Below are 25,220 nucleotides of genomic sequence, written 5' to 3'. Positions count from 1 at the left end.
AGTTTACTCATTACGACCTTGTGCGGAGAACGAGATTATTGTGACATCGCCATTGAAAGGAGCACCTGCTTTGTTGTCCTGGTTGGTTGATGTGGGACTCTGCAACCATCCAGATTTAAGACGCTGATGCCTCTCAACTTCTGCTTGGTTCGTCGATGTTATTGAGGATGCAAAGTTTTATTAGGGATCTTTATTTAGGATGCAACCGAACAATTAAACAAAATCAATCAGGTTCGAAAACTTGTATAACACAAGACAATATTTTTTGTGAATATTTTTTGTTATATTCAATGTTTCTATGTGTTTTTGGGGTCGCTGGAAATGCTACAACTTTTAAAAATGTGTTTGACTTTCCTTGGAAATTTTGTCTTGTGGCTTGCACAGAGACTGTCTCGTTTGGGAAATAAAAGCAAACTTCACCAAATCGTTTGAGATCCTCAACTTTCTTGGGCTGATACATTCGAAGGCATTGAGATCCTCAACTTTTTTGGGCTGATACGATCGAAGGCATTGAGATGTCTAATCGCAACTTCTGACGTCATAAACAGAAATTGCGTTTGGACAATCTTGGAGCCAACGTCATTTTCATGATTCTCGATTTGGAAATAAACAGCGTTTGGGATTATGTTTGTATTTGTTTGTATCAAACATGGAACTAGGGAGTAGGGAGTAGCATGTTTGTATCAAACATGCTACTCCCTAGTTCCATTCTAATTCCCAACCAGGTTTTTTACGTTGAATCAACGTCTTTTAATCTTTTTTAGATCATATTTTAGAACTTTGCGTTCTCAACATCAATTGCTCTTATGTAACCTTCATGCAAGACACAATATAGAAATTGCACCTTCCCAGTTGTTGCTGCCAGTTGCTGGAATTGTTTGCCTATTTGTGTAAAAGAAGCTGAAAATTTAAATGAATTCAAAGCTCGCTTGAAAACGTTCTATTTCCCTGAACATTATGATTGAAAGTACCGTAGTAATTATCATCATTGTTATGCACAGTGCCCAGGAGCATAGTTTACAGTGTGGGTGTGGCTCTATATTATATACAATGTTATTATTATTATATTTTGACTTAGTCGATTGTATATTTCAAGAATAAAAACTTCCAAGAATAAACTGAATCGACAGCACAACGTCAGCACAACGTCAGCTATTGTAAGGGGAGCCCCGTCAATGGTTGATGCTATGTTTTGGGATGATTGGTTGCAAATTTATATGACTGTTAATTGCTATACAAACATAATTAAATTGAATAACTTTGTCATCCAGTTGCCATCATGTCTTAAGAGCAATCAGCCATCGGTCGGTAGTTAAACTAAAGTTGAAGTCATACATAATCTGACCTTGAATCAATGTAAAAAAAGGTTTCAATTTCCCTAGTATCTGGACTAAATTTCTTCACCATTGTTAGGCTTTATTCTAAGAGATTTTGAGAAAAAACTTTTAATTTCTTTGGTGCCTGGCATAGATTAGAACCACTTTCTTACGCAACTGCTCCGTCCATGTCTGAGATTACAGGAAACAGAAGATTTTACAATTGCAAGGTGATAATAATAATGATGGTACCAACACGAAGCTTACCTCCTCAAATTGTTGTCATCTTAAAAACTGTGGACGGTCAGTTTCTTCCAATCATCAGCCGATGAAACAAACAAAAACTTCAACCACTTCGCTTCACTTTGTGAACGTCACAGTCAAACAGTTATCAATTCGCCAAAAAGCTGCCGACACATCAATTTCAATTGCTAGAAGTTAACTACGACTCCATTGAATATATAAGTTTCTAGTTGTAAATTATCGCGTTCCTTCCCTGTCGGCGGCCGCGCGATGTGATTATGACGATCCATTCAGCGCGCGTCATGGAGCTATCTCACTCGGTTGTAAAGCTCAGCAGGAGATCACGTGACTGCGATTAGCTCCTTTATTCGATTCGTTTATTGCGAAACCGACAAAAGATTTCATTAAGAAGCTTTGAGACTCGTTTTGTGTCCTTGCTTTCATTGAAATGTCAGTATTTCGTCGTGAAACGTCAATGCAACATCTAAAGCATCTTTTGTTTTCAGCAAAATGGGAAAATTTGTTTACCCTGGAAACTATTGTGAATGCAACAATTTGAAAACTGGAACGGTCTTCTTCTTCTTCGTGTGAACGTTCTTCGCCACTTCAGGGGTCGAGGGCTCTTACTTCTACCACCTTTGGAAAGTGGCGGCGACTCGGTCTACATGTTTGGGCAGGTGTCGAGCAGCCATTGAATTGATTCATCATCCAGTTCACGCAGACCACGCACACCATTTGGCGCATGGTAGATGGCGCAGTTACAGATGGTGTGGTCTGCGGTTTGTTCCTCTTTGCCACACTCACATATCGCGGATGGAGCCATCCCCCATTTGTGCATGTTGGAGAGGAACAGTCCGACGCCAGTACGCAAGAGGTTGTGCCGCACCCAGGCATTCCTTTGGTAAGACACTTAAAGGCATGCCTGAAGTTTGACATGAAAACTGACTTTCTTCAACCACAAGGCGGAAGTCTGAACACGACAAAAATGTTCATCAGCTGATAATAATGGTTCATCAGAGGATCAAGCGATGTTTGTTACATGATGTATCTGACCAATAAATTAATTAGTATCTAACCATAATCTAACTAGTATCTAGCCATAATCTAACCAACAGTTGTAGGCCTACAATGCATTGTTTTGACAATTACATTTATTCTGCTTGTGTGTTAATATATGGCGCTGTTGAAACAAAATAATGTGACTTGTGACTTGACTTGCTGTTATGTAACATTATGTTGTTGACGTACTTGTTAGGTCACAAAATCCCAGCTTTCCAACCCAGTCAAAAACTCAACTTTTTTCTTACATCGATTGAATGTCTACAGGCGCAATGTAGGCTACAAAAAGGATTGATTAATTGGTAGGGGCAAGAATAGCAAAGATCTTCAACAAGCTGATTACGTTGCACAAGCCCTTCTTACGTCATTACACCTTCTTACGTGATTACACCTTCTTACATGACGTATCTTTATGTTCGATGTCTTCATGGCCCGGTTCTTGGATGATAAGTAGAACCAAAATATTTCTAAGGCTTTTATAAAAGAAAGTTTAAATGCGAGGCTTAGGCTAAAGATAAGTAGCGAAGTAGACGCTGAAGTAGAAAATCTGCTCTGGTTTTTTGATGTTGTTGAGAATGAAAAGCTGCACAAGAATCTTTCATGATGCAACAGAGTTTTTTAATTCTTATATTTTCATTTACTTGTGCTTTTCCAGATAAGAATATAACGAGCAAATAAAGTCAAGTTTCCCGGTCTGGTGTGTCAGCTCTGGCACACCCAATTTGAGAAAATGCAAACTCCAAGTCCTATCAATTGTGTTTGTGTCTGAAGAACCTTTGTCGACTATAACGTACAGTTGGTGAAGCAATTCGCGAGTTTCACTGAAGCGTAATAAAGCAACTCAGCGGGCGGAAAGCGGCAATTTCCAGTCGTCTTTGCTGCTCTATTACGTCACAATGTGCGCAACTGTGCCGAATAATGAGAAATTTCATTGAAAAGAATTCACAACTGCATGTTGGTTTACTGCCTTATAAATCTGCCTAGAGAGCTTCGCGGCCTCATTGTGTGTTGCTGGGAAATTTCTGCAATGACTTTCACTTTTTTATGCTCAACTTAGTCAAATCATGGACGTTGCATTTGCTCTACGAATGCGAAGCTTCTTTTCTGGCCACATCAGAAGGATCAATTTTCAATTCGACATTTTTTACGTCTCGCTACAAGCAGAGATGGGCAAGATCTTGGATCTTGAAGATCAAGAAAAGTCGATCCAAGAAAAGTTGATTTGAAGCTTCCAGCTAACTTGGTTAGTGTTGCCATTTCAAATTTAAAACGTTTTCTGTCATGGTTATAATAAATAAGTCAACTTCCGTATATACTTTATTTTAACGTAAGATAAAAAATGATTCAACTTTGGGGAGAAAGGTAACTTTATCTGTTTATAGTTCAACTTCGTCTTGTAAATTCTAAAAAAATGTTTGCTTTCTTTGACCTAATTTTAGATGTATAAAAAGTTTAGAATGGCGGTGGTAAAACAACTGGACTCTATAGCCTGATATGTGCATCTTAAGTTTGACTCTCACTTCAGCATTGTAGTGCAATATACAGGGGCACCGGAAACCCTCCTTCCCTCAATTTTTCTCTGGATGGGGGGCATGGGGGCAATGGTGCCCTTTATGTAACCTACTGCACATTTTGCAATACAACAACTTCTGCTATTCGCTTTGAGCCTAATTAGCTTATATTATACAGCAGGGGTCACCAAATGGCGGCCCGCGGGCCGCATGCGGCCCGCCACGCTGTATCGCTGCGGCCCGCGGAAGATATCAGCGTACAAGTATAACCAAAAATACTTTTCTTGAGGAGTTAAAGAGCACAAAGGCAAAAAATACTTTCCGGGAAGCATATTTTCGCTTTGCATACGATTCCACCGACCGACCAAGCAGATTATAGTTCTAGGTAGGGGTTGCTTAAAGTTATTCCAATGCGATGTCCAGCCACACTGTCCCAGTGGTTGATTAAAACGTCTGTTCTCGAATTTCGAAAATGTCGAGCATAGGGTTGCTTATTTTAAGTTTGCAAATGTCATGTAAACACTAGTGTGCGCTTCACCGTTATTGTGTTTCACGATCAGTGTTCTCTTTATGTAAGTTTTTGTTGGCAAAATAGGTCGGTGTGCCAACTCAATTTATAATAAATTGGCAAAATATTACATATAAATTTAAAGACTTTTTCTGATTGTAGCCTATTATGAAAATATTTAGCTTAGTACTGCAAAATGTTTTTTTTTTTCTTCTTTTTTTAAAGAAATATAGAACGCTTCATGATTTCGCGTGTTATCCTTGCGCAGGGGCCATGCTAATCTTCTCTGTATCGTTCCAATTTTAGTATATCTACTGCCGAAGCAAGTTCTGCAAAATGTTGTTAATCAACAAATTCTTGCCACGCTGATAAGCATCGCAAGTGACAGTTGTCTATAACAAAAGAAAGACGGTTTTATAGACTCTCACAAAAAGGATGAAAAACCAACTCATTGCTTTTTTAAAGGGACGACTGTTCATGAATTACGATAGAATTACGATTTTTGAGTGATTTCTACAAGCATTTGTTTCATGGTGCCTGGCTTCTTTTTCCCTGTTATTAGAGCCTATTTTTCGCTGATATGTTTGTAGGTCACTATTGTTGCCTGTATTGCAATGTGTCAAACATTTCCTTGTTTACTAAAATTGTTAATTGCAAGATATCTTTTGTGAAGCAAAGTGACAACACCACTCTTGCTTGGCGATGAATATTCTGATGAAACCGCTCGCCTCACTATAAGTGCGCAAAACAAGTGGCCTCGTTTATTAGGCATTGTTAAAAAAAAGTCAAAAGTGTTGTAAAAGGAGCTTGGCCTGGCAGTAGCGTTGTTCGATTAATTTTGTTGCTGCGGTATTCTAACATAAATATGAACAACATGTAACGCTGGATACTGGGTACGAAATGCGTTCTTTTTTAGCATAAGAGTCAACCTACCTAACATTTTATTAGTGCGGCCCGCCACAGCTCTCCTTAGTGCCAAAGTGGCCCGCATGCAAAAAAGGTTGGTGACCCCTGTTATACAGTATACAAATTATCCCGGGGACACATTTCATAACTTACTTTGCAGCAGATTGTGATGCTATGAACGTGAAATTTATCTTTCGTTTCTTCTTGTTCAAGCTATTTCAATATATTTCATTCATTTATCTTCATCTGTCTCACATTTCGATTTATATGGCTAATAGAGGGAAAACAATTAACGAACTGCCCAGCATTATCGCTAGATCTTATCAAAACTTTAAAAAAAATTGGCCTTTCAACAACAAAAGTGCCCTTTTTTATATAACCTTGCCCACCCAGTCAAAATCGTTCCAGCGCCCCTGGCAGTATAGCGCGGTTGGGGTTGATAATTTCTGATTTCAGGGCTGCCAGCTTTAGTTCTGGTGTTTTCTGTCCAAGGTTTTGGTTTCTGGATTCCATTCTTCTTGACATCGTGCTAATAAGACCACCGTGTTCTCGCCACCATCGTACCCAGGAGTATTGTTGTCGTGACGACGACTGTCTGTGTATAAGCGGGCGTCTCAATTGCAAAGCGCCATGTCCGTTATGCTGCCTCTTTTTTATATAGCTTTTGTATTTTTGTTTCGAGCGGTTTATCTGGCCGCAAACCTCCAAACGTGTTAATAGCGCAGAAAACAGTATTATGGTTGCCAGATGGGTAAATGGTGCAATAAACATAATATATATAATCAAGCAAAACTTGAAAATACTTAGTAGCACAAATAAAAGCTTCCCATACGAACTAGACAAAATTTTGATGAAAAATGATGCTTTTCAAAGTTATTTTTTTTAATAAAAAGCATAAAACTAATGGCAAATTTTGTGACTTATCAATTCAATTCAATTTATTTTTCTTTGTTAGAATGCAAAAGAAATGATATTGCGAAAAAGAAATACAGTAACAAAACCAACAACAGAAAAAGGTGGCAAAACCTCTATTCTGATAAAAATTAAAACACTATGCCACTTTATTTGAAAAATTTTCTGGTTTTTACAAAACGACAATAAAAAATATTAAAAAAGAATGTACCGTACTCACAGACTAAACATTTTGTCTTTTTCAAATTACAACATAGTCTTTCAGGGAATTTCATTTAATCATGTTTTCACTGTGGCGTTTTAACCAGAAGTATCGCTAGCTAACAATACATTTTTCCGAAAAGTTTTAATCTTTTCCGGAAGGATGGTGTATCAACTGGCCTTCAGTATCAATTCACCTGCCCTTCCCTATTCTTAATAATAATAATGTTATGGATTTGTTTGAGCTATTATCACTCTACAACAGCTAAGGTCCTTTAGCGTGAGGGCTCAGTTTTAATTTTATATCGGGTTTACGATGTCATCACATTATTACCCGACTTATTCTCATTGCATTATGCAAGAAAGAACACAATTGTTAGGCTACCGCTTTTAAAGTCTTCGGTTTGACCCGACCTGGAATCGATCTCAGATCTACCAGCACTCGAGCCAAAGGCGATAACCACTCGGCCTCTAAGCTGGTTGTCACAACTCTTTGCTAACTGCATATTGAAATTTCATTACCGGCAACATTGAAGTTTAGGCTGATACAACGTCGTCTGTTGTTGATATTTTGTCGTTGTCACACAAGCCTGTAATGAACAATGTAATGAACAATCAACGGATAACATCAATAGATTATGGATTTCAAGCGCTCTGATTGGCCAAAAATTATCCTTGAAGCTCCACCTCTTTTGGTATTTTACAGCAATTTTTGAATCTGTTGGGGCTGCATAGAAAACAGCCCCACCAAACCGAATAACTTTACAGACTTTTTAAATTTAGTTTTTATTTCGTAGAGTAGCGATGAGCCATGAATGTAGAAGTGATAGCTCAATTGGTTAGTCCGCCCCGATAGCTCAATTGGTTAGCGCGTCACTTCTGGAACGAAGAAGCTTCAAGATCAATAGCGGCGCTGGCTCGACTCTCGGGGTGTGCGCTTGAGCAACGCACGTTAAGGACTGCTCTCCATTCAGCGGCATCTAATGGATGGAATAATTCCCCGGCAATAAGACTTCAACAATCGGAAACTTCACTCTGTCAATCTCGGTGACCGGGCCTGCGTCAGTGATTCAAAGCCTCTACAAGTATGCGAAGCTGCCAGGATTAAGCTCTGCAAGAAGCTTTCCCAGTCCGAGGATAAAGATTCAATCAATCAATCAATCAAGTGTTAGCTGTAGAGTTAGGGTATTCAACAGGTTATAGAAAGTGCTAGTCCAGCCTAGGGCATCTCAAAATCACTTGAACCTTGTATGCAAAGGCTAGTCAATACTAGTAAAGTTTGTCTCCAAAGCAATAGCATAGGAGTAGTAAGTAAATGTTAGTTTCGACTTGTAAATGTGTTAACCCTCAGTGTTAACCTGCCACAAGCACATTTGATTTTATACCACATTTATATAGTTATGAATATGAATGGTCTTGTAAATGTAATAACCCAAAGTGGTGAAGCACATTTGATTTTATGTGAGAAAGGTGAATCGCAAAGTGCAAAGTCCGAAAGTGCTAAGTCCGAATTATGTGCAACAAGCAGCGATATAATTGTGAACCAGCTTCATAATTCTCACGATAGGATATTGATAAAAAGGCATTATGAAATAATGAATTGAAAAATGAATCTTTCCTAGCAAAAACATAAGATGCAATCAACAGACATACGTCATCCAAGCATCAAAAAGTGGTAACGCTAAGTGGTGACGCTATATCAAATGTAGTGACGCTAAATGGTGACGGTTAACTCCGCACTAATTTTCTAAATTATAAAACAAAAATGTCTTATCACGAGCCTAAAATAATGCATAGGCTACATAAGATTCACTTACATAACCATACACAGAATTACATTGCTAAACCTGATTGTAACCATTTTTTTTTGCAAACCTTCATTACATCATTTTTTTAAACGCTTTACCAGGGAAACAACCTACAGTATGTTTGCGGTTATTTAACGTTACAGGATTGCTTTGTGTCATCGCTTTTGTTTCATGATGCTGCGCATTGAATGTATTAATTGCGAAATCGTTTTAATTTCGTAGGCTTTCATAATTACCTTGCTTTAATTTCTTTCATTACAATTACACTACATACATTACATAAAGAGCTTGTAAATGATGTGATTTTAACTATTTTTTATCTTCGCTTCGAAGTACTGCCATAATTGTTATTACAATACAATGCCTAAACACACCTAAAGCATATACTTGAAGATCATAAAAGTTTATTAACGTTATTTGTATAATGTTTCTTGCTCAACCAACATAAAAATAGCAATCTCACAAAATAACTAATGTAGTGTTGTTGATTTAAATTGTAGATCTTTTGGTTCTAGGCATATAGAACATCACGATTTGAAATACCAACGCAAAATATATCAAAATCATGAACACAGTTATATTGCCAACATTAACAGACGGAGCAGAAACATAGTCATTCACAAAACAACAAACAAGAAATCTGGCCGCGGCGCAAAGGAACATGGAAAGAATAATATTAAACATAAATAGAAAAGACAAGATTAGAAATGAAGTCATCACAAACAAAACTTGTATTGAAGATGTTATAGAAACAACAACAAACCTAAAGTGGCAACCACAGAATGGACACGAAGATATGCAAGAAGAACTAGAGCGAGACCAAAAAGAAGATGGCGAGAGGCCATAGAAGAAAAGATTGGTATCACCTGGATGAGAACAGCAAAAGACAGAATGGTGTGGAAACATATGTGGAGGCCATCTGCCAGCAGTGGCATGACCGGTTGATGTTGATGATATATCAACGCATGTTTGTTCTTCTTCCCGCACAACACGTAGTGCGGGCCGATCGCGTTGAAGTTAGCAAACTGTCTGTATGCGTATGGACCTAAAAATTATAGATCGGTTAATATGTAGGATTTAATTAAGATGATTTCATAAAAGTTTTGTTAACTTTTTATCGGTTTGGTTGTAGCCATGTTTTTTCGTAAAGTTGTTTGCTTGCAGGAATAGAGTTTTCACTGTTGATTCTGATGGATAGATCTATTGGTTCGATTCCAGAGCTTTCCAAATGCTGGGTTTTGTTCTTGCTGAATGTGTTATTTTGGTAAATCAATGAGGTTTCACTATTTTTTGGCTTGTATGGGTTAGTTAATTTCGTTATACTTTAATTCATTTATTTTCTTAAGCTTGTAAAAATAAAATTGCAATTTGTTGAAAATATTTTTTAAGTTTGTAAAAGAAAATTTAAGTTTGTAACTTAAAATAATTTTTCATGTGTATGTTTTCAGAGATAAACTTTCAGATTACAATTTGTTGAAACTACTTTTTTTATTTTCAGTTTGTAAGTTATGGAACTTAAAAGTTTGCAGCTGGTCAGTTAATTTTTGTTTTGATTTGTCAATCATACAACTTAAAAGTTTATAGTTTGTTAAAAAAAAATATTTTTAGTTGTTGGTTTTTACAAGGAAAGCTTTGTGATTTATTAAAATTATTTATTTTCATTTTTGCAAGTAACAGAACTAACATTTTCAATTTCTTAAAATAATTTTAGAGTAAAAACTTTCAGTTTACAGTTTGTTGAAATAATTCTTTTATTTCTTTCAAGGATAATACATCTGCTTATTTATTTATTTGTTTAATTTTTATATGTTACACAATTCAGTTTGTAATGTTTTAGCATAGAAAATCAAGATGAGGTATTTCCAGCAACTTAAAGCACGCTTATGATTTTATATATTTATGAATATGAATGGACTTGTAAATGTATTAATCCTAAGTGATGAAGCACATTTGATTTTATGTGAGAAAGGTAAATCGCAAAGTACAAAGTCCGAATTAAGTGAAGCGACATAATTGTGTAACCGGGTTCGCTTCATAATTCTCACGATAGGATATTGATGAAAAGGCACCTTATTATGAAATAATTAAAAAATGCTCATAACATATATAAAGTATAAAAAGAGTGGAATGAATGTTTTTTTTTATGTGGTAGTTTGGAAAACATGGAGAAACAAATCTCACCAATCTATGCGCCACAACCGTATGAATATAAACCATTGTATGAGGCTGAACAAGGCTTAGCTAACGAATCAAAACTTAAACGTGCTTCAGAAAAAGTTGTTGACATCGCCAGTACTTTCAATGTGAAGCATGAAATTGAATTTAATCCTCACTTAAGACGAGCTTCATTATCTGTTTGCGTCGGAAGAAAAGCGTTTCATCCTGAACAACTTTGCAAAGTCGCGAAAAAGCTAATTGTGAAACAACCGTTTTTTGCTTTTCCCTCCACGAAAAATATCTTACCAATTTTATACTGGAGCAAAGAAGAAGATTTAAATTATTGTTCTCATAGTCAGCATATCCAGCGTGTGAAAGAGGAGCTCCTACCTCAACAAATTGATTTGAATTTTACCAATGGGAAAGTTTACGCGCCAGCTGCCTATCTCTCGTATATTATCGATGGGAAAGTGAATGTGAAGGTTTATCATGAAGCGTGTCCCTTGCCAACTCCAGAAGATCAACACCAATTACAAGAAATCCTCAAATATTTAAAAGTCCTAAAGGATCAAACACCCAGCGCTTTTCGACCTCAAAAACGTATTAAATTAGATTCGATTCTGTGATTGTTTTGAACCATTTGTCAATAAAATATGATTGAAACTGTGCTGTCTTGTTTCTTTTGTCAGTCAGCACATAAGTTTTATTAAACAACAAGATTTCCAATAAAAAACACAGCAAAAATTAGTCGTAAAGCACATAGACACATACACAAATTATATTGATAATGGCAAAGTAGTGACAGCATCAGAACAGACGATACGTTTCACATAAAAATACGCCAATCCTTTTTTAGTTTGATGATATGTGTAAATTTTGTTTCTACATTCTGACAATTAGAAAAAAAATCAAAAAACCTAACGCAAACTACATCACTAATTGTTGCCTAAACTTAAGACAAGCATGAAAAAATACAAATTCTAGCAGAATGCGAGCACAAATTTTGCAACACGTAATGACACCTGATGATAAAAACACACAAACATATCTCCAAACACAGATTTTAACGTTAGAAATTATGCAACAGAAACTTGCGATATTTTGTTGTAGTTTCTTAAGCTTGTAAAAATAAAATTGTAATTTGCTGAAAATATTTTTAGTTCGTAAAAGAAAATTTAAGTTTGTGACTTGAAATAATTTTTCATGTGCATGTTTTCAGAGCTAAACTTTCAGATTAAAATTTGTTGAAACTATTTTTTTTTTATTTTCAGTTTGTAAGTTATGGAACTTATCAGTTTGTTAAATATTTTAGTTTTTGGTTTTTGCAATGAAAACTTTGTGATTTGTTAAAATTATTGTTCAGTATGTAAACGAAAATTTAAGTTGTGATTTAAAATAATTTTTCGTGTGTATGCTATTAGAATATTTTTTTTTAGTTTACAATTTGTCAAAACTACTTTATTAGTTTGTACTGTAAAACAAAACTTAACTATTCTTTTTATTTAAAATAATTTTTCGTGTGTATTTTCTTTGAGCAAAACTTTCATCATGTTTCCTTATTTCACATTTATTAACTTTACAAAATTAAATGTGAATAATTATATATAATGTAAACTTGATATTTGATTTAACTTATAAATTAATTAAGATAATAATAACTCAAATTGATAGTTTTCTTGTACATAGTTTTGTTTGAAGCAAAAAATATTATGATAATGTTTAGTTTACAATAACTTATTACTACTTATTGCGAATTAATGTGAGTTACTCTTAGATTGATATTTTGTTTTCTTATTTCTAAAAAAAATAATACATCGGCTTATCTATTTTTTATATGTTACACAATTCAGTTTGTAAAGTTTTTAGAGTAAAAAAAATCAAGATAAAGTACTCCAGCAACCATATCGGGGTGCTTGAACGCATAAGATGTGGCTACTCAAAGTGCACTTATAATTTGCAAACTCTTCAAACACTTTCGATGTGTCACATTAAACTTTTAAATGGCAACACCATATACTTAAGGTTTCACCTCCATTCTGTTCTGAAGTTTTTATTATTGAGCTGTTGATTCTCTGATCGATCCCATGCTTCCATTTGTAAGAAGTATTAGTTGTCTTGTTAATACTGGGGTCACAAGTGTTTTTTTTTCACATTTTCAACCCTCCTGTTAGTTTTGTTAAAAACAAGCATGGTTTACTTTGTAAATACTAAAACTTTTATGCTGGTAGTTTTATCAAGCATATTAGGATATATTACAATTCATCTGGAAAGATAATGATTACCTAAAACTTGTTGTTTTAAAGTAACAACAAAATATTCCATCTGACTCTTCCTTGTTTCTTCTCCATCTAAATTTGTTGTCTTATTATAAATCTCATGTACAAAATCGTGCCCAATAGACATCTATCAATGTCATCATACTTCTTCCACTAAATTTGTTCTATTGGCATGTATATCGTACTTGTGATTGATGTTACACAAGCGACAATTTATCAATCACCAAGCCAAGGTAGTCAACAAACCAACATGTTTACAAAAAACTATCATATTTATAGTATATATTTTTAAAGTTCATATAATTAGATATAATTTATAATACTATATTCTATTTAAATATTTATAATATATTTTATATATATGTGTTAATAACATAAATAGGTATAATTTTGTAGGATAACCTAGTTATAATATATGTTTTTTGAACATGTTGGTTTGTTGACTACCTTGGCTTGGTGATTGATAAATTGTCGCTTGTGTAACATCAATCACAAGTACGATATACATGCCAATAGAACAAATTTAGTGGAAGAAGTATGATGACATTGATAGATGTCTATTGGGCACGATTTTGTACATGAGATTTATAATAAGACAACAAATTTAGATGGAGAAGAAACAAGGAAGAGTCAGATGGAATATTTTGTTGTTACTTTAAAACAACAAGTTTTAGGTAATCATTATCTTTCCAGATGAATTGTAATATATCCTAATATGCTTGATAAAACTACCAGCATAAAAGTTTTAGTATTTACAAAGTAAACCATGCTTGTTTTTAACAAAACTAACAGGAGGGTTGAAAATGTGAAAAAAAAACACTTGTGACCCCAGTATTAACAAGACAACTAATACTTCTTACAAATGGAAGCATGGGATCGATCAGAGAATCAACAGCTCAATAATAAAAACTTCAGAACAGAATGGAGGTGAAACCTTAAGTACATGGTGTTGCCATTTAAAAGTTTAATGTGACACATCGAAAGTGTTTGAAGAGTTTGCAAATTATAAGTGCACTTTGAGTAGCCACATCTTATGCGTTCAAGCACCCCGATATGGTTGCTGGAGTACTTTATCTTGATTTTTTTTACTCTAAAAACTTTACAAACTGAATTGTGTAACATATAAAAAATAGATAAGCCGATGTATTATTTTTTTTAGAAATAAGAAAACAAAATATCAATCTAAGAGTAACTCACATTAATTCGCAATAAGTAGTAATAAGTTATTGTAAACTAAACATTATCATAATATTTTTTGCTTCAAACAAAACTATGTACAAGAAAACTATCAATTTGAGTTATTATTATCTTAATTAATTTATAAGTTAAATCAAATATCAAGTTTACATTATATATAATTATTCACATTTAATTTTGTAAAGTTAATAAATGTGAAATAAGGAAACATGATGAAAGTTTTGCTCAAAGAAAATACACACGAAAAATTATTTTAAATAAAAAGAATAGTTAAGTTTTGTTTTACAGTACAAACTAATAAAGTAGTTTTGACAAATTGTAAACTAAAAAAAAATATTCTAATAGCATACACACGAAAAATTATTTTAAATCACAACTTAAATTTTCGTTTACATACTGAACAATAATTTTAACAAATCACAAAGTTTTCATTGCAAAAACCAAAAACTAAAATATTTAACAAACTGATAAGTTCCATAACTTACAAACTGAAAATAAAAAAAAAATAGTTTCAACAAATTTTAATCTGAAAGTTTAGCTCTGAAAACATGCACATGAAAAATTATTTCAAGTCACAAACTTAAATTTTCTTTTACGAACTAAAAATATTTTCAGCAAATTACAATTTTATTTTTACAAGCTTAAGAAACTACAACAAAATATCGCAAGTTTCTGTTGCATAATTTCTAACGTTAAAATCTGTGTTTGGAGATTTGTTTGTGTGTTTTTATCATCAGGTGTCATTACGTGTTGCAAAATTTGTGCTCGCATTCTGCTAGAATTTGTATTTTTTCATGCTTGTCTTAAGTTTAGGCAACAATTAGTGATGTAGTTTGCGTTAGGTTTTTTGATTTTTTTTCTAATTGTCAGAATGTAGAAACAAAATTTACACATATCATCAAACTAAAAAAGGATTGGCGTATTTTTATGTGAAACGTATCGTCTGTTCTGATGCTGTCACTACTTTGCCATTATCAATATAATTTGTGTATGTGTCTATGTGCTTTACGACTAATTTTTGCTGTGTTTTTTATTGGAAATCTTGTTGTTTAATAAAACTTATGTGCTGACTGACAAAAGAAACAAGACAGCACAGTTTCAATCATATTTTATTGACAAATGGTTCAAAACAATCACAGAATCGAATCTAATTTAATACGTTTTTGAGGTCGAAAAGCGCTGGGTGTTTGATCCTTTAGGACTTTTAAATATTTGAGGATTTCTTGTAATTGGTGTTGATCTTCTGGAGTTGGCAAGGGACACGCTTCATGATAAACCTTCACATTCACTTTCCCATCGATAATATACGAGAGATAGGCAGCTGGCGCGTAAACTTTCCCATTGGTAAAATTCAAATCAATTTGTTGAGGTAGGAGCTCCTCTTTCACACGCTGGATATGCTGACTATGAGAACAATAATTTAAATCCTTCTTTGCTCCAGTATAAAATTGGTAAGATATTTTTCGTGGAGGGAAAAGCAAAAAACGGTTGTTTCACAATTAGCTTTTTCGCGACTTTGCAAAGTTGTTCAGGATGAAACGCTTTTCTTCCGACGCAAACAGATAATGAAGCTCGTCTTAAGTGAGGATTAAATTCAATTTCATGCTTCACATTGAAAGTACTGGCGATGTCAACAACTTTTTCTGAAGCACGTTTAAGTTTTGATTCGTTAGCTAAGCCTTGTTCAGCCTCATACAATGGTTTATATTCATACGGTTGTGGCGCATAGATTGGTGAGATTTGTTTCTCCATGTTTTCCAAACTACCACATAAAAAAAAACATTCATTCCACTCTTTTTATACTTTATATATGTTATGAGCATTTTTTAATTATTTCATAATAAGGTGCCTTTTCATCAATATCCTATCGTGAGAATTATGAAGCGAACCCGGTTACACAATTATGTCGCTTCACTTAATTCGGACTTTGTACTTTGCGATTTACCTTTCTCACATAAAATCAAATGTGCTTCATCACTTAGGATTAATACATTTACAAGTCCATTCATATTCATAAATATATAAAATCATAAGCGTGCTTTAAGTTGCTGGAAATACCTCATCTTGATTTTCTATGCTAAAACATTACAAACTGAATTGTGTAACATATAAAAATTAAACAAATAAATAAATAAGCAGATGTATTATCCTTGAAAGAAATAAAAGAATTATTTCAACAAACTGTAAACTGAAAGTTTTTACTCTAAAATTATTTTAAGAAATTGAAAATGTTAGTTCTGTTACTTGCAAAAATGAAAATAAATAATTTTAATAAATCACAAAGCTTTCCTTGTAAAAACCAACAACTAAAAATATTTTTTTTTAACAAACTATAAACTTTTAAGTTGTATGATTGACAAATCAAAACAAAAATTAACTGACCAGCTGCAAACTTTTAAGTTCCATAACTTACAAACTGAAAATAAAAAAAGTAGTTTCAACAAATTGTAATCTGAAAGTTTATCTCTGAAAACATACACATGAAAAATTATTTTAAGTTACAAACTTAAATTTTCTTTTACAAACTTAAAAAATATTTTCAACAAATTGCAATTTTATTTTTACAAGCTTAAGAAAATAAATGAATTAAAGTATAACGAAATTAACTAACCCATACAAGCCAAAAAATAGTGAAACCTCATTGATTTACCAAAATAACACATTCAGCAAGAACAAAACCCAGCATTTGGAAAGCTCTGGAATCGAACCAATAGATCTATCCATCAGAATCAACAGTGAAAACTCTATTCCTGCAAGCAAACAACTTTACGAAAAAACATGGCTACAACCAAACCGATAAAAAGTTAACAAAACTTTTATGAAATCATCTTAATTAAATCCTACATATTAACCGATCTATAATTTTTAGGTCCATACGCATACAGACAGTTTGCTAACTTCAACGCGATCGGCCCGCACTACGTGTTGTGCGGGAAGAAGAACAAACATGCGTTGATATATCATCAACATCAACCGGTCATGCCACTGCTGGCAGATGGCCTCCACATATGTTTCCACACCATTCTGTCTTTTGCTGTTCTCATCCAGGTGATACCAATCTTTTCTTCTATGGCCTCTCGCCATCTTCTTTTTGGTCTCGCTCTAGTTCTTCTTGCATATCTTCGTGTCCATTCTGTGGTTGCCACTTTAGGTTTGTTGTTGTTTCTATAACATCTTCAATACAAGTTTTGTTTGTGATGACTTCATTTCTAATCTTGTCTTTTCTATTTATGTTTAATATTATTCTTTCCATGTTCCTTTGCGCCGCGGCCAGATTTCTTGTTTGTTGTTTTGTGAATGACTATGTTTCTGCTCCGTCTGTTAATGTTGGCAATATAACTGTGTTCATGATTTTGATATATTTTGCGTTGGTATTTCAAATCGTGATGTTCTATATGCCTAGAACCAAAAGATCTACAATTTAAATCAACAACACTACATTAGTTATTTTGTGAGATTGCTATTTTTATGTTGGTTGAGCAAGAAACATTATACAAATAACGTTAATAAACTTTTATGATCTTCAAGTATATGCTTTAGGTGTGTTTAGGCATTGTATTGTAATAACAATTATGGCAGTACTTCGAAGCGAAGATAAAAAATAGTTAAAATCACATCATTTACAAGCTCTTTATGTAATGTATGTAGTGTAATTGTAATGAAAGAAATTAAAGCAAGGTAATTATGAAAGCCTACGAAATTAAAACGATTTCGCAATTAATACATTCAATGCGCAGCATCATGAAACAAAAGCGATGACACAAAGCAATCCTGTAACGTTAAATAACCGCAAACATACTGTAGGTTGTTTCCCTGGTAAAGCGTTTAAAAAAATGATGTAATGAAGGTTTGCAAAAAAAAATGGTTACAATCAGGTTTAGCAATGTAATTCTGTGTATGGTTATGTAAGTGAATCTTATGTAGCCTATGCATTATTTTAGGCTCGTGATAAGACATTTTTGTTTTATAATTTAGAAAATTAGTGCGGAGTTAACCGTCACCATTTAGCGTCACTACATTTGATATAGCGTCACCACTTAGCGTTACCACTTTTTGATGCTTGGATGACGTATGTCTGTTGATTGCATCTTATGTTTTTGCTAGGAAAGATTCATTTTTCAATTCATTATTTCATAATGCCTTTTTATCAATATCCTATCGTGAGAATTATGAAGCTGGTTCACAATTATATCGCTGCTTGTTGCACATAATTCGGACTTAGCACTTTCGGACTTTGCACTTTGCGATTCACCTTTCTCACATAAAATCAAATGTGCTTCACCACTTTGGGTTATTACATTTACAAGACCATTCATATTCATAACTATATAAATGTGGTATAAAATCAAATGTGCTTGTGGCAGGTTAACACTGAGGGTTAACACATTTACAAGTCGAAACTAACATTTACTTACTACTCATAGGCCTACTGTTAGTTTTTTCAAATTACAGCTTAGGAATACATCAACTTTTTAGCAAAGTTTTGAATGCACTTTTTTCAAAACTTTTTATTGCAGCCCCACTGCTAACACCACCAGCCGCCACTGGTAGTCACCCACCCGACTGAAGATCAAGCAGCGCTGGTTCGGTTTTTGGGGGGAGCGCTTGAGCAACGCACTTCAGAGCTGCTTTCCATTCAGCGACACCTAGTGAATGGAATAATTCCCGGCAACAACATTTCAACAAAAATTTTGAAAAAAATGTCCCGAGCAAGCTTGTTAAGCGATGGAACTTCAGAATGGCTAACTGGGAGTACTATAGCATCCTCACCAATGAAGCCACACAGCATCTCCCATCCCCTCACACCAACAACGTGGAAGAAGCCTACCAGGACTTTTGTGATGCAATAACATCAGCGGCAAAACAATCCATCCCCCGCGGCCGACGAAAGACCTACATACCGTGCTGAGATAAGGATGCAAAGCCTGTACTTCGACTTGTTCCACACTCCTTAGGGCAATGACACCAACAGCTCAGCCACAGTTCAGCTGGCAAGGCTGGACTCAAAGAGGAAGGAGCGCTGGACACACTGTAAAAAAAAGTGATTTTACATAAAAAAATATGGCAGCAGCGATGCCATAGAAATGAGGTATTTTCTTAAGAAGAAACGATATGTTATTGAACATCACATAGTTTTGGTAAATTGCATTTACGTAGTTGCTATGTCAATTTACATCCTGGTTGGTTAATTTACATATTTTATGTTCTGATTAATAACCGGCGTACGCGTTTTTATACAGACATTTTTGTGAAATAGACTTTTGTGATTTTACATATGTATGTAAAAATACATTCATTTTACGTATTTTTACATACATATATAAAATCACAAAAGTATATTTCACAAAAATTTCAATAAAAAAATTGGTATAAATAATCTTAGTTTGTAACCAACTTTACCATCAATATTATTCGGAGACCAAAGCCAGACATTGTGACGTAATACTTTTACTAAGTTGTGCGTGATTAGTGTAGATTGTAGAAATACCGTGTACCGATACCCCATCTTAGCGAAGAATTTACCTTTGTTACGCTGATTCAATGTTACCCATCGTTGAAGCAACGTAAAAATCGTAAGTTTTCCTGCTTGAATTGAAGCTAAGGGATACAGTATTTAACGCTTTCTAGATACGCACTACAATCCGCGGGAAATTATATTCTCGCAACAATTGTTCGTGCTATGCAATGACGACTTGTATCGCTAGTTCCTGCGTCATTTCTCGGCGGACAAATTTGACAGATCTAGATGGTACTTCCCGCGGACATCACATGCTGTGACGGCGGACATGTCCGCCGTGAATTTCGAGGCCTGTATACGGTTACTTATACAGTTCGACCATAAGCCCCGTGTATACCATAGCAATCCACAGTTTATAATTACAATCGGCTGGCGATGATTGAAACGTGTGGACTCATGGCCCAATGGGTTAGGCGTTAGACCTGTCTATACTTTCTTAACTGTACATAGGAAGCCTTGAGTTCGAAACCAGAGTCAAAGAGCTCATTAGATAGTCACAGGATTCGGTTAACATTTCTCCTTCTTCTCTTCTTCGTTTGAACCTTCTTCGCCACTCCAAGGGTCGAGGGGCTCTGCCTTTTACCACCCTTGGGCAGTGGCGGCGACGCGGTCTAGATGTTTGGGCAGGTGTCGAGCAGCCATTTAATTGATTTGTCATCCAGTTCACGCGGACCACGCACACCATTTGGCGCATGGTAGATGGCGCAATTACAAATGGTGTGGTCTACGGTTTGTTCCTCCTTGCCACACTCACAGATCGCGGATGGAGCCATCCCCCATTCGTGCATGTTCGAACGAACATTTCTCCTATAGTCAGTTATGACGTACTACCTCTCTTGTTGTTTCACTTATAAGGTGCGACTAATCCACTTTACACTGAAGAAATTCTGCATTATTACAAGCGCAGTCGAAAAACGGCGATAGCGTTTAGTTCTAGAAAAGCAGCAATGAAGGAACTAATTGACAATCAATAACAAACCATTCAACAAACGTGTAAATTAAAAGAACACACTCTTACACCAAAAGTTATCATTTGCAAAGTACAATGAAAAATTGGGGCTGGTTATTAAACATTTCCAAATTTGAAATTCACTACCAACTTGATAAAGCTAAAGCGGTGTTTATTGCAATTTAAATTGTTGAACTCACGATTAAGACACTTGATGAAGTTTATGACTGTGCTGTTGTTTTAGAACGAGCCCCTGCAGCACTTATTGCTCAATATCGTTATCGCAAGATAGATTAGCATTTAGTAAGCATAAGCACAAGTAAGAATAAATTAACGAAAGCAAAAACACAGGTGGCATATAACAGATTCTCTAATTTGCACGCCACAACAAAAATTGGGCAATAGCCTATACACTATACGGTCATTTTTGTTAAAGTTTAGGAGCACGTCTACTGAATAGAATTCTTTTATCAATTTTATTACATATGAAGTTCTTTACAATATTAAGGCCAATCAAAATGCATTAGCCATGAGCAGGCGCGGATCTAGGAGTTTTTTTCAGGGGAGGGGGGCCAGAAAATTTGAAAATTAATTAAAAAGAAAGAAAAAGATAAAACAAATATGAACAATGATACTACGACGTATACGATATGTTATAAAATAGAGGAAAAACGTTTGAAGGAAATGTAATTTCATCTGACCAAGCTCAAGCTCAGTTACGGTAAATGTTACATCTGACCAATCCCAAGCTAAACTTAGAGCCGTAAACCAATTCCAATGCAAAGGTTTATGCAATAAACTGCAGGGGTCACCAACTGGCGGCCCGCGGGCCGCATGCGGCCCGCCACGCTGTTATGTGCGGCCCGCGGAAGGTATCAGCGTACAAGTATAACCAAAAATACTTTTCTTGAGGAGTTAAAGAGCATGAAGGCAAAAAATACTTTTCAGAAAGTATATTGTCGCTTTGCATACGATTCCACCGACCGACCATTCAGATTGTATTTCTAGGTGGGGGTCGCTTAAAGTTATTCCAATGCGATGTCCAGCCACACTGTCCTAGTGGTTGATTAAAACGTCTGTTTTCCAATTTCGAAATTGTCTGTGAGCATAGGTTCGCTTATTTAAAGTTTGTAAATGTCATGTAAACACTAGTGTGCGTTTCACCGTTATTGTGTTTCACGAGCAGTGTTCCCTTGATGCAAGTTTTTGTTGGCAAAATAGGTCAGTGTGCCAACTCAATTTATAATAAATTGGCAAAATATTATATATAAATTTAAAAACTTTTTCTAGTTGTATTATGAAAATATTTATCTTAGTACTGCAAAATGTTGTTAATCAACAATTCTTGCCATACTGATAAGCTCCGCAAGTGACAGTTGTTTAATAATCAAAGAAAGGCGGTTTTATAGACTCTCACAAAAAGGATGAAAAACCAACTCATTGCTTTTTTAGAGGGAAGACTGTTCATGAATTACGATAGAAACGTTTTTTCGAGAATTTCCACAAGCGTTTGTTTCATGGTGCCTACTTTTTTTCTCCCTGTTATTAGAGCCTAATTTTCGCTGATATGTTTGCAGGTCAATATTGTTGCCTGTATTGCGATATGTCAAACATTTCCTTGTTTACTGAAACTGTTAATTGCAAGATATCTTTTGTGAAGCGAAGTGACAACACCACTCTTGCTTGGCGATGAATATTCTGATGAAACCACTCGCCTCCCTATAAATGTGCAAAACAAGTGGCCTCGTTTATTGGGCATAGTTAAAAAAGTCAAAAGTGTTGCAAAAGGAGCTTGGCCTGGCAGTAGCGTTATTCGATTTATTTTGTTGCTGTGGTATTCTAAGATAAATATGAACAACATGTAACGCTGGATACTTGGTACGAAATGCATTCTTTTCTAGCATAGAGTCAACCCACCTAAAGTTTTATTTGTGCGGCCCGCCACAGCTCTCTTTAGTGCCAAAGTGGCCCGCATGCAAAAAAGGTTGGTGACCCCTGCAATAAAGCAAGCTTTTAAACAAAAGTTATTGGAGCATAAGGTGTCGGGTTTTTTTGTGCGTATTTGTCCGTAATCTTAGCTTCGTCAATGTGCTGTGTGGGACTGCAAGAAAGTAACCCTAACGAACTGAGACGTTCTTGTCCACATGTTGAACGTTGGTAAGTTTTGAGTCGTTTTAGAGAACTAAATGTTCGCTCTGCCGTAGCAGTCGTGACAGGAAGAGTGCCAAATATGCGCAACATGATTGAAACTGCAGGAAAATACCGATCTCTAGCTGCGGTCAGAGTGTTTTCTAAATTGGATCCGGCGTTGCACTTCAGCTTTGACGACCATTTCAGGCCGATCGACGCCTTCACTTTAAACTGAAGCAGTTTCACAAACGCGTTCAAATGATCCGTCACGCCAATAACCTGGCAGTAGCTCCTGAAATATTATAGCTGGGGCAACATTGTCAGCGCCGAATCCTTCATCCAGCTGAACCAGAATCCAATCCAGAAAAGGGATGAAACCATTATAGTGATAATACTCTTCTGGACTTTTAGCTGGAACATTTCCTCAATTCTGTTGGGTTCCACTATATCGAGGCATGGTAATTTCACCTCCTATTTCCAGCATCAATTTTTTTGCCTCAACAAAAATATCGTGAAATTTTTTATCAGCATCACATCTTAAATTTTGCAGAGTAACCTTGAATTTTCGAATGCGGCCGTACGATTCTACCAAAAATTATTCCCCCTCCCCCCTCTGGGATAAGTTAAGTCCGCAGAGGGACTAATATCAGTTGTTTAGCAGCATATCAAACCATTTGATGAGGAAACATACAATTTCAACAATTCCTCACAAAATTTCGGGGGAAAAAAGAAGGTGAAGAGTGGCGAAATGGACGTGATAAGGCAGAATGGATATGGATTTTTTGACTTAGAAGTCATCAATTTGCATGAATTCAACAAAAAATTTATGTGTATAATTAAAGTTTACCATTAAAAATATGAAACGTTTGCCACTATGTGCTGTAGCTTTCTCATACGGCTCGGATTTTAACAATTTTACTATCGTTGCACAAGCACAAAGTAAGCACAAAGTAAGTACTAGCTTTATCTTGGGATAACTTAAACTTCACCAACCTGTACCAATTCTCAGCAATTTAAGTTTTACAATAAAATCATTAAACCTTTGCAAACTGAAATAGTATATCTTGCTTTATGCACCTGAAAAGTTTCAAGTTCATATCTTATCAACTAAACGAGCAACCTTCGTTCAAACGTAATCGCTCGTCGAAGCTTGTTTCTAATGCATTGTAAGGCGAATCGATCCTTATTCATTATACCCCACCCCTTTGTTTGCTGTGATCGGTGAATAGTGCCTCCACTAAACTTGCTGTTTGTGAGTATTTGACCGATTTTGGCGTTATATGACCTGGAATTAATTTAATTGGCAATTTTATTATAATAAGATCAACCATTGTTCACAGCTCAGCCTCACAGAGGCATGCAATTTACCCCATTTTGTTGTCCACTTTACCATTCCAAATGCAACCAATGGCTTTACCATGAAATCGGTTGTTTCCATTGTTGAGATAGAGGATGGATGTGTGTCATGAAGTTTCAATTCATATTCTAATATCTACCTTCATCTTCTCAGTCTCATCTGCTGCTGCAGAGGGCAGGACTCAAGGATATGAAGACACTATTTGGAAAAAGAGTTTCTTTCTTGATGACTCTTCAATGTGCAGCATTCCATAAATTTTGTGGAATTTTTTTTCTATGGATAGGTTTGGAACAAGACAATGCTGAAGTTTATTAAAAACACGTCTGTTTTAGGTTGTGCTGGTTACAACATTCTTCTCTCATCAACATATCAACCGAGAACTGTTGGTCTTTTGGTGACGCAAAACTGGTAAGCATTTCTTTGACTTGTTGAACTAATGAGGACAGTGGCGTACGCAGGATTTTCTCAAGGGAGGGGGCCATTGAAAATGCTTTTAAATCAACACGAAAAAATTAAAAAAAACGCCCATTTGCTAATAATAGCCGATAGGTTACTGGCATCAGTAGCGTAGCCAGGAATTTTGAAAGGGGGTGGGTTTGATGGTCGGCGGGTGTATTTGCCGAAGGCAACACTCAGCGGCCGGGAGGCCTCACCCAGAAAATTTTGAAAAATTACTTTGAATTTGGTGCATTCTGAGAGCATTTTCAACAAAAATGTGGGTATGAATATTCCTGTAAAATCGTGCTGTCTGGTGGCATAGCAAAAGAATAAGATCATGTTTTCTTCGGTAATACGGTAAATGTAATACGGTTTTGGCATTGCTATAATATTATAATAGGCTATGCTACATTGCCATTGGCGGGGTGGGATAGGTGGATTGGGCCATGTATTTCGTATTGGCTTAGTCCATTAGTTCTCAAACTGTGCGTCGCGACGCCCTGGTGAATCGTTTCAATTTTCCAAGGGCGTCGCAGAAGAGTTTCGTTTCATAGCTGAATTCAGTTTATCTTATAAAGATGAGGCATGGCCACCTGGAGATGAGGCCTGATTTGTCACATTTTGCAGATTTTGGTTACAGCTACTGCTAGTGCTTGACTGACATTTTTTGAGATGTTTTTACTTTTTGCGGTTTCCTAATGATATAAAACTTTTTTGTTGCCTTGGGGAAGCAA

At 35.4% G+C, this 25,220-nt stretch overlaps 1 non-coding gene across 1 annotated transcript; it reads right to left on the bottom strand.

Moving 5' to 3' along the window:
- Positions 1-4,860: 4,860 nt before the first annotated feature.
- LOC145765779 (U6 spliceosomal RNA) lies at positions 4,861-4,963 on the bottom strand. Its single transcript, XR_014288652.1, has one exon. It is a non-coding gene; the product is annotated as a U6 spliceosomal RNA (small nuclear RNA).
- Between the last annotated feature and the right edge of the window lie 20,257 nt (positions 4,964-25,220).

The sequence above is a fragment of the Aplidium turbinatum genome, chromosome 2 (assembly GCF_918807975.1).
Source record: "Aplidium turbinatum chromosome 2, kaAplTurb1.1, whole genome shotgun sequence".
Lineage (NCBI taxonomy): Eukaryota > Metazoa > Chordata > Ascidiacea > Aplousobranchia > Polyclinidae > Aplidium > Aplidium turbinatum.
The sequence above is the reverse complement of the archived record's forward strand: the minus strand, read 5'-3'. Positions and strand labels throughout refer to the sequence as shown.